We start from the raw sequence: 12952 nt of genomic DNA on the forward strand, positions 1-12952 counted from the left end.
ATCCTATTTGACCAAATGATTGAAAAGGAAGCGAAAAATGTCCCTGATATCTCAGCAGGAGTGACTGTTTACATGGAGTTTCATAGTCATAGTCATACTTTATTGATCCTGGGGGAAATTGGTTTTCGTTACAGTTGCACCATGAATAATTAAATAGTAACAAAACCATAAATAGTTAAATAGTAATATGTAAGTTATGCCAGGAAATAAGTCCAGGACCAGCCTATTGGCTCAGGGTGTCTGACCCTCCAAGGGAGGAGTTGTAAAGTTTGATGGCCACAGGCAGGAATGACTTCCTATGACACTCTGTGTTGCATCTCGGTGGAAAGAGTCTCTGGCTGAATGTACTCCTGTGCCCAACCAGTCCATTATGTAGTGGATGGGAGACATTGTCCAAGATGGCATGCAACTTGGACAGCATCCTCTTTTCAGACACCACCGTCAGAGAGTCCAGTTCCATCCCCACAACATCACTGGCCTTACGAATGAGTTTGTTGATTCTGTTGGTGTCTGCTACCCTCAGCCTGCTGCCCCAGCACACAACAGCAAACATGATCGCACTGGCCACCACAGACTCGTAGAACATCCTCAGCATCGTCCGGCAGATGTTAAAGGACCTCAGTCTCCTCAGGAAATAGAGGTGGCTCTGACCCTTCTTGTAGACAGCCTCAGTGTTCTTTGACCAGTCCAGTTTATTGTCAATTCGTATCCCCAGGTATTTGTAATCCTCCACCATGTCCACACTGACCCCTGGATGGAAACAGGGGTCACCGGTACCTTGGTTCCTTCAGGTTGTCAGAGCCGGGGGTGGGAGTGGGGACAAGCTCCCATTATCGATTAAATGCTCCCAACGCCGTGCGTCTCAAATACCCTCTGACAACCAAGACCAGCTCCCGGCCTTCACGTGTGGTTTAGCTACTAAGCCCGGCGGAACCGTTTCTATTGACAGGAGAAGGGGCAAAGGCGGGTTACTGGCACCTTAAAACCAGTCGCTCGGGGCAGTTGGGGCTCGTCAGCCGTGGTTGGCAGCTCATCTCGGAGAAGGAAAACTCTGATCTCAAACCTCCCGCTGCCTTGCGGCTACACCCACTCACAGGGAAGGCTTCGGGAGTGAACCCCGAGGGAAAAATCTGGAGCTGGAGTCCTACGTTGAGTTCAACGCTGACTGGCAACTCCTGGTGCCAAACTGTGTCAGTCTCTGCTGTTCCTTTGGGTCCATCAGCTGCGTGGAGAGGGGGAGCCTGCCACACGGGCAACAGCCCCAATCAGATTAGTATCGACCCGGATTTTCTTGGCTTTTCAATATTCGATGGGTCCCTTCATAACTCGGCTCCAGCGGATACAGGCGCACAGCCATGCGAGAAGCTTCTTTCAATCCCGGAATCGTACCCGTGGACCTCCTCTGAGCCCTCCCCTTCGTTAAGTGACCTGAAACTGCTCACACTGCTCCAATTGAGACCTGGCCTACGCCCTGGGAATCCGGGGAAACCCACGCCAAGTGCTGGAGGAGCTCAGCAGGTCAGGCAGCATCTGCGGAAGGGGGAATAAACAGTCGACCTGTCAGGGCAAAGACCCTTCAACTTTGATATCTCCAACTTCCAGGTAATTTCTCAACCCCCCCGCCCCCCGGCTCCTCTCTTTCCCACTGCACATTCTGGGTCCCCTCTCACCTCTTCCTTGCCCCCCACCTCCCCCCGGTGCCCCTCCTCTCCCCACCCCCCCGGTCCACTCTCTTCTCCCATCAGATTCCTTCTTCTTCAGCCCTTTACCTTTTCCACCAATCACCTCCCAGCTTCTTACTTCATCCTCCTCCCTCACCAATCTGTTCTCACCTGTCACCTTGCCCTCCTCCCCCTCCCTCACCCACCAACCTCCCCCCTCACCTGGTCTCACCTGTCACCAGTCATCTTGTCCTCCTACCCCTCTCCCACCCACCCACCTTGCCCCTCACCTGGTCTCACCTGTCACCTTGTCCTCCTACCCCTCCCCCACCCACCCACCTTCCCCCTCACCTGGTCTCACCTGTCACCTTGCCCTCCTCCCCCTCCCTCACCCATCCACCTTCCCCCCTCACCAGGTCTCACCTGTCACCTGCCACCTTGTCCTCCTCCCCCTCTCCCACCCACCCACCTTGCCCCTCACCTGGTCTCACCTGTCACCTGCCACCTTGTCCTCCTCCCCCTCTCCCACCCACCCACTTTGCCCCTCACCTGGTCTCACCTGTCACCTGTCATCTTGTCCTCCTCCCCCTCCCCCACTCACCCACCTTGCCCCTCACCTGTCACCTTGTCCTCCTCCCCCTCTCTCACCCACCCACCTTCCCCCCTCACCTAGTCTCACCTGTCACCTGTCATCTTGTCCTCCTCCCCCTCCCCCACTCACCCACCTTGCCCCTCACCTGGTCTCACCTGTCACCTGTCATCTTGTCCTCCTCCCCCTCCCCCACTCACCCACCTTGCCCCTCACCTGTCACCTTGTCCTCCTCCCCCTCTCTCACCCACCCACCTTCCCACCTCACCTAGTCTCACCTGTCACCTGTCATCTTGTCCTCCTCCCCTCCCCCACTCACCCACCTTGCCCCTCACCTGGTCTCACCTGTCACCTGTCATCTTGTCCTCCTCCCCCTCCCCCACTCACCCACCTTGCCCCTCACCTGGTCTCACCTGTCACCTGTCACCTTGTCCTCCTCCCCCTCTCTCACCCACCCACCTTCCCCCCTCACCTAGTCTCACCTGTCACCTGTCATCTTGTCCTCCTCCACCTCCCCTCTCCCCACCTCCTCATTCGGACCTCTTCCCCGCCCCCCACCCCCGTTTCCTTTCCAGTCCTGATGAAGGGTCTCGGCCCGAAACGTCGGCAGTTTATTCCCGTCTCCCCAGACGCTGCCCGACCCGCCGCGTTCCTCCAGCCCCGGAAATCTTCTCTGTACTCTTTCAACCTTATTGATACTTTTTTCGGCGACCACAAGCTGGGTAAACACACGCAGAAAAGGGAAATGAAAGGTGGGGCGGGTGCGGAACGGGGAGGGAGCTGCTCTCGGCTCCGTCTCCTGGCCCTGTGGCGGAGTAACCCCCTCCCTCCCCACTCCGAACCCCAGTCAAAGGCAGGGGGGCTGCGCCGTTCTCCGGCCCCGACAGGTGAGACCCGTGCGTCTGCACCTTCGCTCCAGAGACAAGAGAGAGCAAGCAAAACAAAGCCATTGTCAGCAGAGGTTAGGAATGCAGCCCGGGGCCGTTGCGTCAACCCTGCCCACAAAACCAGCAGCTCGCTCACTTCGTGGAAAACTTGACATTTCTTTGACACAGCCCGATCAGCAAGTCTAACCTTTTGATCCCCTCCTTTGCTCTAACTGCCTGCGTCCTGTGATCAGAGAGCGCGTCAGACTCCGCGGCGCTGAGTTCAGGAAGTTTTGACAAAGTCCCGGACAACGCCCAAGTTCGCAGTTGCCAGCAAGGCCACCAGCTACAACCCCCGAGATCCATTTTCTCGCAGGCATTCTCAGGACCAGAATCAGGTTCAATCTCGGCGGCAGGGGTTGTGAGACCTGGCGAACGCAGCAGGCCAGGCAGCGACTTTGATGTGTGCTGCTTGGAATTCCAGCTTCTGCAGATTTCCCCGTGTTAGCTTGTGAAAGCTGTTGTTTTGCGGCAGTAGTGCATTGCAATTCATAATAGTAAAATCTCTCGATTATAGTGAGATCTTTTATACATAAATAGCATCATAGAAAAAGTACAGCTCAAAAAACAGGCCCTTCGGCCCACCTGGTTGGTGCCGAACCATTATATATCAAAACAAAGGTTAAATTAAACAGGAAGTGCAAAAAAGAGAGGGAAAAAATAGTGAGGTAGTGTTCACGGGTTCATTGTCCGTTCAGAAATCGGATGACGGAGGGGAAGGAGCTGTTCCTGAATCGTTGAGTGTGTGTCTTCAGGCTCCTGTACCTCCTCCCTGATGGCGGAGGGGAAGAAGCTGTTCCTGAATCATTGGGTGTGTGTCTTCAGGCTCCTGTACCTCCTCCCTGATGGCAGAGGGTTAATAACTGTCCCTGAACCTGGCACTGTGGGTCCTGAAGCTCCCAAGTCCCTTCACACCTCTGATTCCTGAATTAGCTCCTCTTCATAAAATAGTCTGTTCCTTATTCCTTCTACCAAAGTACATGAGAACGAATGTGTGTACTTGTTTGGGAATTTATTGGTATTTTGGGAGATTGTTCGTAAGGAGAGGTGAATATACGCTGGGTGACGATGCCCTGCAGAGAATACAATTACTGTTTCCATTGGGTTTGCTGAGGGAGCTCCTGGTTAACCCACAGACTGTTGGTCCAACTTCCATCAAGGAGGAGGCTACATACCACCAGTGACATTCCCCCAAGCAGTGAGGCTGATCAACACCTCCACACACTGACCCACCCCTCCACACCCCCAATCACCCACTGACCCACCCCTCCTCACTCCCAATCACCCACTGACCCACCCCTCCACACCCCTTATCACTCACTGACCCACCCCTCCACACCCCCAATCACCCACTGACCCACCCCTCCACACCCCCAATCACCCACTGACCCACCCCTCCACACCCCAATCACCCACTGACCCACCCCTCCACACCTCCAATCACCCACTGACCCACCCCTCCACACCCCCAATCACCCACTGACCCACCCCTCCACACCTCCAACCACCCACTGACCCACCCCTCCACACCCCCAACCACCCACTGACCCACCCCCCACACCCCCAATCACCCAATGACCCACCCCTCCATACCCCCAATCACCCACTGACCCACCACTCCACAGTCCCAATCACCCACTGACCCATCCCTCCAAACCCCCAATCACCCACCGACCCACCCCCCCCCACACCCCAATCACCCACTGACCCACCCCCCCACACCCCCAATCAGCCACCGACCCACCCCTCCACACCCCCAATCACCCACTGACCCACCCCTCCACACCCCCAATCACCCACTGACCCACCCCTCCACACCCCCAATCACCCACCGACCCACCCCTCCACACCCCCAATCACCCACCGACCCACCCCTCCACACCCCTAATCACCCACTGACCCACCCCTCCACACCCCCAACCACCCACTGACCCACCCCTCCACACCCCCAATCACCCACCGACCCACCCCTCCACACCCCTAATCACCCACTGACCCACCCCTCCACACCCGCAATCACCCAATGACCCACCTCTCCACATCCCCAATCACCCACCGACCCACACCTCCACACCCCCAATCACCCACTGACCCACCCCTCCACACCCCCAATCAGCGACTGACCCATCCCTCCAGACCCCCAATCACCCACTGACCCACCCCTCCACACCCCCAATCACCCACTAACCCACCCCTCCACACCCCCAATCACCCACTGACCCACCCCTCCACACCCCCAATCACCCACTTACCCACCCCTCCACACCCCCAATCACCCACTGACCCACCCCTCCACACCCCCAATCACTCACTGACCCATCCCTCCACACCCCCAATCACTCACTGACCCACCCCTCCACACCCCCAATCACCCACCAACCCACACCTCCACAACCCCAATCACCCACCGACCCACCCCTCCACACCCCCAATCACCCACTGACCCACCCCTCCACACCCCCAATCACCCACTGACCCACCCCTCCACACCCCCAATCACCCACTGACCCACCCCTCCATAGTCCCAATCACCCACTGACCCACCCCTCCACACCCCCAATCACCCTCTGACCCTCCCCTCCGCACCCCCAATCACCCACTGACCCACCCCTCCACACCCCCAATCTCCCACTGACCCATCCCTCCGGACCCCCAATCACCCACTAACCCACCCCTCCACACCCCCAATCACCCACCGACTCCCCCCCACACCCCCAATTACCCACCGACCCAACCCCCATACCCCAATCACCCATTGACCCACCCCTCCACACCCCCAATCACCCACTGACCCACCCCTCCACAGTCCCAATCACCCACTGACTCACCCCTCCACACCCCCAATCACCCACTGACCCACCCCTCCACAGTCCCAATCACCCACTGACCCACCCCTCCACACCCCCAATCACCCACTAACCCACCCCTCCACACCCCCAATCACCCACTGACCCACCCCTCCACAGTCCCAATCACCCACCGACCCACCCCTCCACACCCCCGATCACCCACTGACTCACCCCTCCACACCCCTAATCACTCACTAACCCACCCCTCCACACCCCCAATCACCCACTAACCCACCCCTCCACACCCCCAATCACCCACTGACCCATCCCTCCAGACCCCCAATCACCCACTGACCCACCCCTCCACACCCCTAATCACGCACTGACCCACCCCTCCACACCCCCAATCACCCACTGACCCACCTCTCCACATCCCCAATCACCCACCGACCCACCCCTCCACACCGCCAATCACACACTGACCTACCCCTCCACACCCCTAATCACCCACTGACCCACCCCTCCACACACCCCCAATCACCCACTGACCCACCCCACCACACCCCCAATCACCCACTGACCCACCCCTCCACACCCCCAATCACCCACTGACCCACCCCTCCACACCCCCAATCACCCACTGACCCACCCCTCCACACCCCCAATCAGCCACTGACCCATCCCTCCAGACCCCAATCACCCACTGACCCACCCCTCCACACCCCCAATCACCCACTAACCCACCCCTCTACACCCCCAATCACCCACTGACCCACCCCTCCACACCCCCAATCACTCACTGACACATCCCTCCACAGCCCGAATCACTCACTGACCCACCCCTCCACACCCCCAATCACCCACTGACCCATCCCTCCACACCCCCAATAACCCACTAACCCACACCTCCACACCCCCAATCACCCACCGACCCACCCCTCCACACCCCCAATCACCCACTGACCCACCCCTCCACACCTCCAATCACCCACTGACCCACCCCTCCATAGTCCCAATCACCCACTGACCCACCCCTCCACACCCCCAATCACCCACTGACCCTCCCCTCCACACCACCAATCACCCACTGACCCATCCCTCCAGACCCCCAATCACCCACTAACCCACCCCTCCACACCCCCAATCACCCACCGACTCCCCCCCACACCCCCAATTACCCACTGACCCACCCCCCCATACCCCAATCACCCATTGACCCACCCCTCCACACCCCCAATCACCCACTGACCCACCCCTCCACACCCCCAATCACCCACTGACCCACACCTCCACACCCCCAATCACCCACCGACCCACCCCTCCACACCCCCAATCAACCAATGACCCACCCCTCCACAGTCCCAATCACCCACTGACCCACACCTCCACACCCCCAATCACCCACCGACCCACCCCTCCACACCCCCAATCACCCACTGACCCACCCCTCCACACACCCAATCACCCACCGACCCACCCCTCCACATCCCCAATCACCCACTGACCCACCCCTCCACACCCCCAATCACCCACTGACCCACCGCTCCACAGTCCCAATCACCCACTGACCCACCCCTCCACACCCCCAATCACCCACTAACCCACCCCTCCACACCCCCAATCACCCACTGACCCAACCCTCCACAGTCCCAATCACCCACCGACCCACCCCTCCAAACCCCCAATCACCCACTGACCCACCCCACCACACCCCCAATCACCCACTGACCCACCCTCCACACCCCCAATCACCCACTGACCCACCCCTCCACACCTCAATCACCCACTGACCCACCCCTCCACACCCCCAATCACCCACTGACCCACCCCTCCACACCCCCAATCACCCACTGACCCACCCCTCCACACCCCTAATCACCCACTGACCCACCCCTCCACACCCCCGATCACCCACTGACCCACCCCTCCACATCCCCAATCACCCACTGACCCACCCCCACACCCCAATCACCTACTGACCCACCCCTCCACACCCCCAATCACCCACTGACCCACCCCTCCACACCCCCAATCACCCACTGACCCACCCCTCCACAGTCCCAATCACCCACCGACACACCCCTCCACACCCCCGATCACCCACTGACCCACCCCTCCACACCCCCAATCACCCACTGACCCACCCCTCCACCCCCCCAATCACCCACTGACCCACCCCTCCACACCCCCAATCACCCACTGACCCACCCCTCCACACCCCCAACCACCACAACTTTATCATTTCCTGTCAGAGTCACCTCATGTACAGACACTCCTGTGCCCAGCCTCACTTTATGGACACACAATCAATCTGTGTGCATAAACTAATATATGTATTTATATTTATTGTGTTCTTTATCTTACTGTGTCTTTTTGGGCTGCAGCGAATCCAGAGTAACAATTATTTTGTTCTTCTTTACACATGTGTGCAGGGAATGTCATTAAACAATCTTCAATCTTGAATCTTGGGAATATTTTTACCATTCATGATTTTCATCAGAATAGTCCTGGGAATGAAAGGATTAATGTATTAGGAGCGTTTGATGGCTCTGGGCCTGTACTCACCGGGGTCAGGAAGAATGGGGAGGTGGGATCTCATTGAAACTTATCGAATACTGAATGCTGTCGATTGAGTGAATGTGGAGAGGATGTTTCCTGTAGTGGGGGAGTCTAGGACCAGAGGACACAGATAGAGTGGATGTGGAGAGGATGTTTCCTGTAGTGGGGGAGCCTAGTTCCAGAGGACACAGATAGAGTGGATGTGGAGAGGATGTTTCCGATAGTGGAGGAGTCTTGGACTAGAGGGCACAGATAGAGTGGATGTGGAGAGGATGTTTCCTATAGTGGGGGAGTCTAGGACCAGAGGGCACAGATAGAGTGGATGTGGAGAGGATGTTTCCTATAGTGGGGGAGTCTAGGACCAGAGGGCATAGATAGAGTGGATGTGGAGAGGATGTTTCCTATAGTGGGGGAGTCTAGTTCCAGAGGACACAGATAGAGTGGATGTGGAGAGGATGTTTCCTATAGTGGGGGAGACTAGGACCAGAGGGAACAGATAGAGTGGATGTGGAGAGGATGTTTCCTATAGTGGGGGAGTCTAGGACCAGAGGACACAGATAGAGTGGATGTGGAGAGGATGTTTCCTATAGTGGGGGAGTGTACGAACAGAGGACACAGATAGAGTGGATGTGGAGAGGATGTTTCCTATAGTGGGGGAGACTAGGACCAGAGGACACAGATAGAGTGGATGTGGAGAGGATGTTTCCTATAGTAGGGGAGACTAGGACCAGAGGACACAGATAGAGTGGGTGTGGAGAGGATGTTTCCTATAGTGGGGGAGAATAGGACCAGAGGACACAGATAGAGTGGATGTGGAGAGGATGTTTCCTATAATGGGGGAGTCTAGGACCGGAGGACACAGATAGAGTGGATGTGGAGAGGGTGTTTCCTATAATGGGGGAGTCTAGGACCAGAGGGAACAGATAGAGTGGATGTGGAGAGGATGTTTCCTGTAGTGGGGGAGTCTAGGACCAGAGGACACAGGTAGAGTGGATGTGGAGAGGATGTTTCCTATAGTGGGGGAGTCTAGGACCAGAGGGCAGAGATAGAGTGGATGTGGAGAGGATGTTTCCTATAGTGGGGAGACTAGGACCAGAGGTCACAGGTAGAGTGGATGTGGAGAGGATGTTTCCTATAGTGGGGGAGTCTAGGACCAGAGGGCAGAGATAGAGTGGATGTGGAGAGGATGTTTCCTATAGTGGGGAGACTAGGACCAGAGGTCACAGATAGAGTGGATGTGGAGAGGATGTTTCCTATAATGGGGGAGTCTAGGACCAGAGGACACAGATAGAGTGGATGTGGAGAGGATGTTTCCTATAATGGGTGAGTCTAGTACCAGAGGACACAGATAGAGTGGATGTGGAGAGGATGTTTCCTATAATGGGGGAGTCTAGGACCAGAGGACACAGATAGAGTCGATGTGGAGAGGATGTTTCCTATAATGGGGGAGTCTAGTACCAGAGGACACAGATAGAGTGGATGTGGAGAGGATGTTTCCTATAATGGGGGAGTCTAGGACCAGAGGACACAGATAGAGTGGATGTGGAGAGGATGTTTCCTGTGGTGGGGGTGTCTAGGACCGGAGGAATCAGATAGAGTGGATGTGGAGAGGGTGTTCCCTGTAGTGGGGGAGTCTAGGACCAGAGGACACAGGTAGAGTGGATGTGGAGTGGATGTTTCCTATAGTGGGGGAGTCTTGGACCAGAGGGCACAGATAGAGTGGATGTGGAGAGGATGTTTTCTATTGTGGGGAGACTAGGACCAGAGGACACAGATAGAGTGGATGTGGAGAGGATGTTTCCTGTAATGGGGGAGTCTAGGACCAGAGGACACAGATAGAGTGGATGTGGAGAGGATGTTTCCTATAATGGGGGAGTCTAGGACCAGAGGACACAGATAGAGTGGATGTGGAGAGGATGTTTGCTGTAGTGAGGGAGTCTAGGACCAGAGGACGCAGATGGAGTTGATGTGGAGAGGATGTTTCCTATAGTGGGGGAGTCTAGGACCAGAGGACACAGATAGAGTGGATGTGGAGAGGATGTTTCCTATCGTGGGGGAGTCTAGGACCAGAGGGCACAGATAGAGTGGATGTGGAGAGGACGTTTCCTATAGTGGGGGAGTCTAGGACCAGAGGACACAGATAGAGTGGATGTGGAGAGGATGTTTCCTATAATGGGGGAGTCTAGGACCAGAGGACACAGATAGAGTGGCTGTGGAGAGGATGTTTCCTGTAGTGGGGGGAGTCTAGGATCAGAGGGCACAGATAGAGTGGATGTGGAGAGGACGTTTCCTATAGTGGGGGAGTCTCGGACCAGAGGACACAGATAGAGTGGATGTGGAGGGGATGTTTCCTATCGTGGGGGAGTCTAGGACCAGAGGACACAGTCTTGGAATAGAGTGATATCCATTAAGAACGGAGATGAGGAGGAGTTTCTTTAGCCAGAGGGTGGTGAATCTGCGGAATTCATTGTCACAGACGGCCGTGGAGATGAAATCATTGAGTGTTCTTAAAGTGGAGGCTGAGAGGTTCTTGATCAGTCAGGGCATTAAAGGTCACAGAGAGACGGCAGGAGAATTGCGGTTGAAAGGGATAATAAATCAGCCATGAAGAGGTGGTGAACAGACTGTCTCGGTCTGTTGGCGTAATTCTGCTCCTATGTCTTGTGGTCTGGGTCCATATGATATGAGTATGATATGGGTCCAGATGATATGGTATGAGTCCTGACGAAGGGTCTCCGCCTGAAACGTTGACTGCACCTCTTCCAATAGATGCTGCCTGGCCTGCTGCGTTCACCGGCAACTTTGATGTGTGTTTTGCTCGCATGGTCTGAGACTGCATTGAAGAGAATAGCACATTTTGAGGAACCGAAAATGAGAGATTGCTTCGTGGAGCCGGGGGTGGGGGGATTGTGCAGAGCGCTCAGAGTTGGGACGCAGGTGAGGCAGCTGAACTGGAGAGAGACATTCGATAACCGAGATCAGCGGGTTTGCGGACTTCGAGGGAAGTGCTGAGAAAGGATCAAAGCAGATCAAGACTGGAAGGTCGTGAGGCAGTGGAGCAGAATTAGGCCAGTCAGCCACCCGTCAACCCCAATCAACCAAATCAAGAGACATACAAGATAAAACAGTACACACAGGATCAGGCCGTTTGGCCTACAATGATGTGCTGAACCAATTAAATTAGTAATCAAATGGCCAACTAAACCAATACCCTCTGCCAACACAACGTCCCAGTCCTTCCATTTCCCTCTTCATGTGTCGATCTAAACGTCTCCCGAAAGTCTCTGCTGTTTCTGCCCCGACCACCACCCCAGGGAGTGCAACAGAGATCTTCTGGAGTTGGGCTACAAGTCCGAGGGGGTCCATTGTTCTGCGTTCGACTGTACAACTTCTGGGGAGCAGAAGAGAGTTACCTTCACCCCAATTCTCAAGTAAAGGCCGGGGTTTCGTTTCATTTCGTAAACATATTTTTATTCAGAGACACAGCACGGTGACTGGACCCGACGAGCCGTAGGCCGCGTCGTCGTGCCCGTGTGACCGATTAAGCCACTCGCCCCTTCAGACCATAAGACAGAGGATGCAGGATTAGGCCATTCGGTCCATCGAGTGTGCTCCACCGTTCCATCACAGGACTGATTTGTTACGGAGAAGGGAAATCCAGCAGATGCCGGAAATCCGAGTAACAGCCACACGAAGTGTTGGGGGAACTCAGCAGGCCAGGGAGTGTCGATGGAAATGAGTGAATGGTCGACACTTTGAGCCGAGACCCTTTATTAACCTGCTCCACACCATTCTCATGCCTTCTCCCTGTAACCTTTGACCCCCCCGACTAATCAAGAACCTATCAACCTCGCTTTAAATGTACCCAATTACTTGGTCTCCACAGGTTCATCATCCTCAGACTAAAGAAATTCCTCCTCATCTCTGTTCTAAATGGATGTCCTTCGATTCTGAGGGTGTGTCCTCTGGTCCTAGACTCCCCCCACTATAGGAAACATCCTCTCCACATCCACTCTGTCTGTGCCCTCTGGACCGAGACTCCCCCAGTATAGGGAACATCCTCTCCACATCCACTCTATCTGTGTTCTCTGGTCCTAGACTCCCCCACTATAGGAAACATCCTCTCCACATCCACTCTATCTGTGTCCTCTGGTCCTAGACTCCCCCACTATAGGAAACATCCTCTCCACATCCACTCTAGCTGTGTCCTCTGGTCCTAGACTCCCCCACTGTAGGAAACATCCTCTCCACATCCACTCTATCTGTGTCCTCTGATCCTAGACCCCCCCACTATAGGAAACATCCTCTCCACATCCACTCTATCTGTGTCTTCTGGTCCTAGACTCCCCCACTATAGGAAACATCCTCTCCACATCAACTCTATCTGTGTCCTCTGATCCTAGACTCCGCCACTATAGGAAACATCCT

Source organism: Mobula hypostoma, chromosome X1, assembly GCF_963921235.1.
Source record: "Mobula hypostoma chromosome X1, sMobHyp1.1, whole genome shotgun sequence".
Lineage (NCBI taxonomy): Eukaryota > Metazoa > Chordata > Chondrichthyes > Myliobatiformes > Myliobatidae > Mobula > Mobula hypostoma.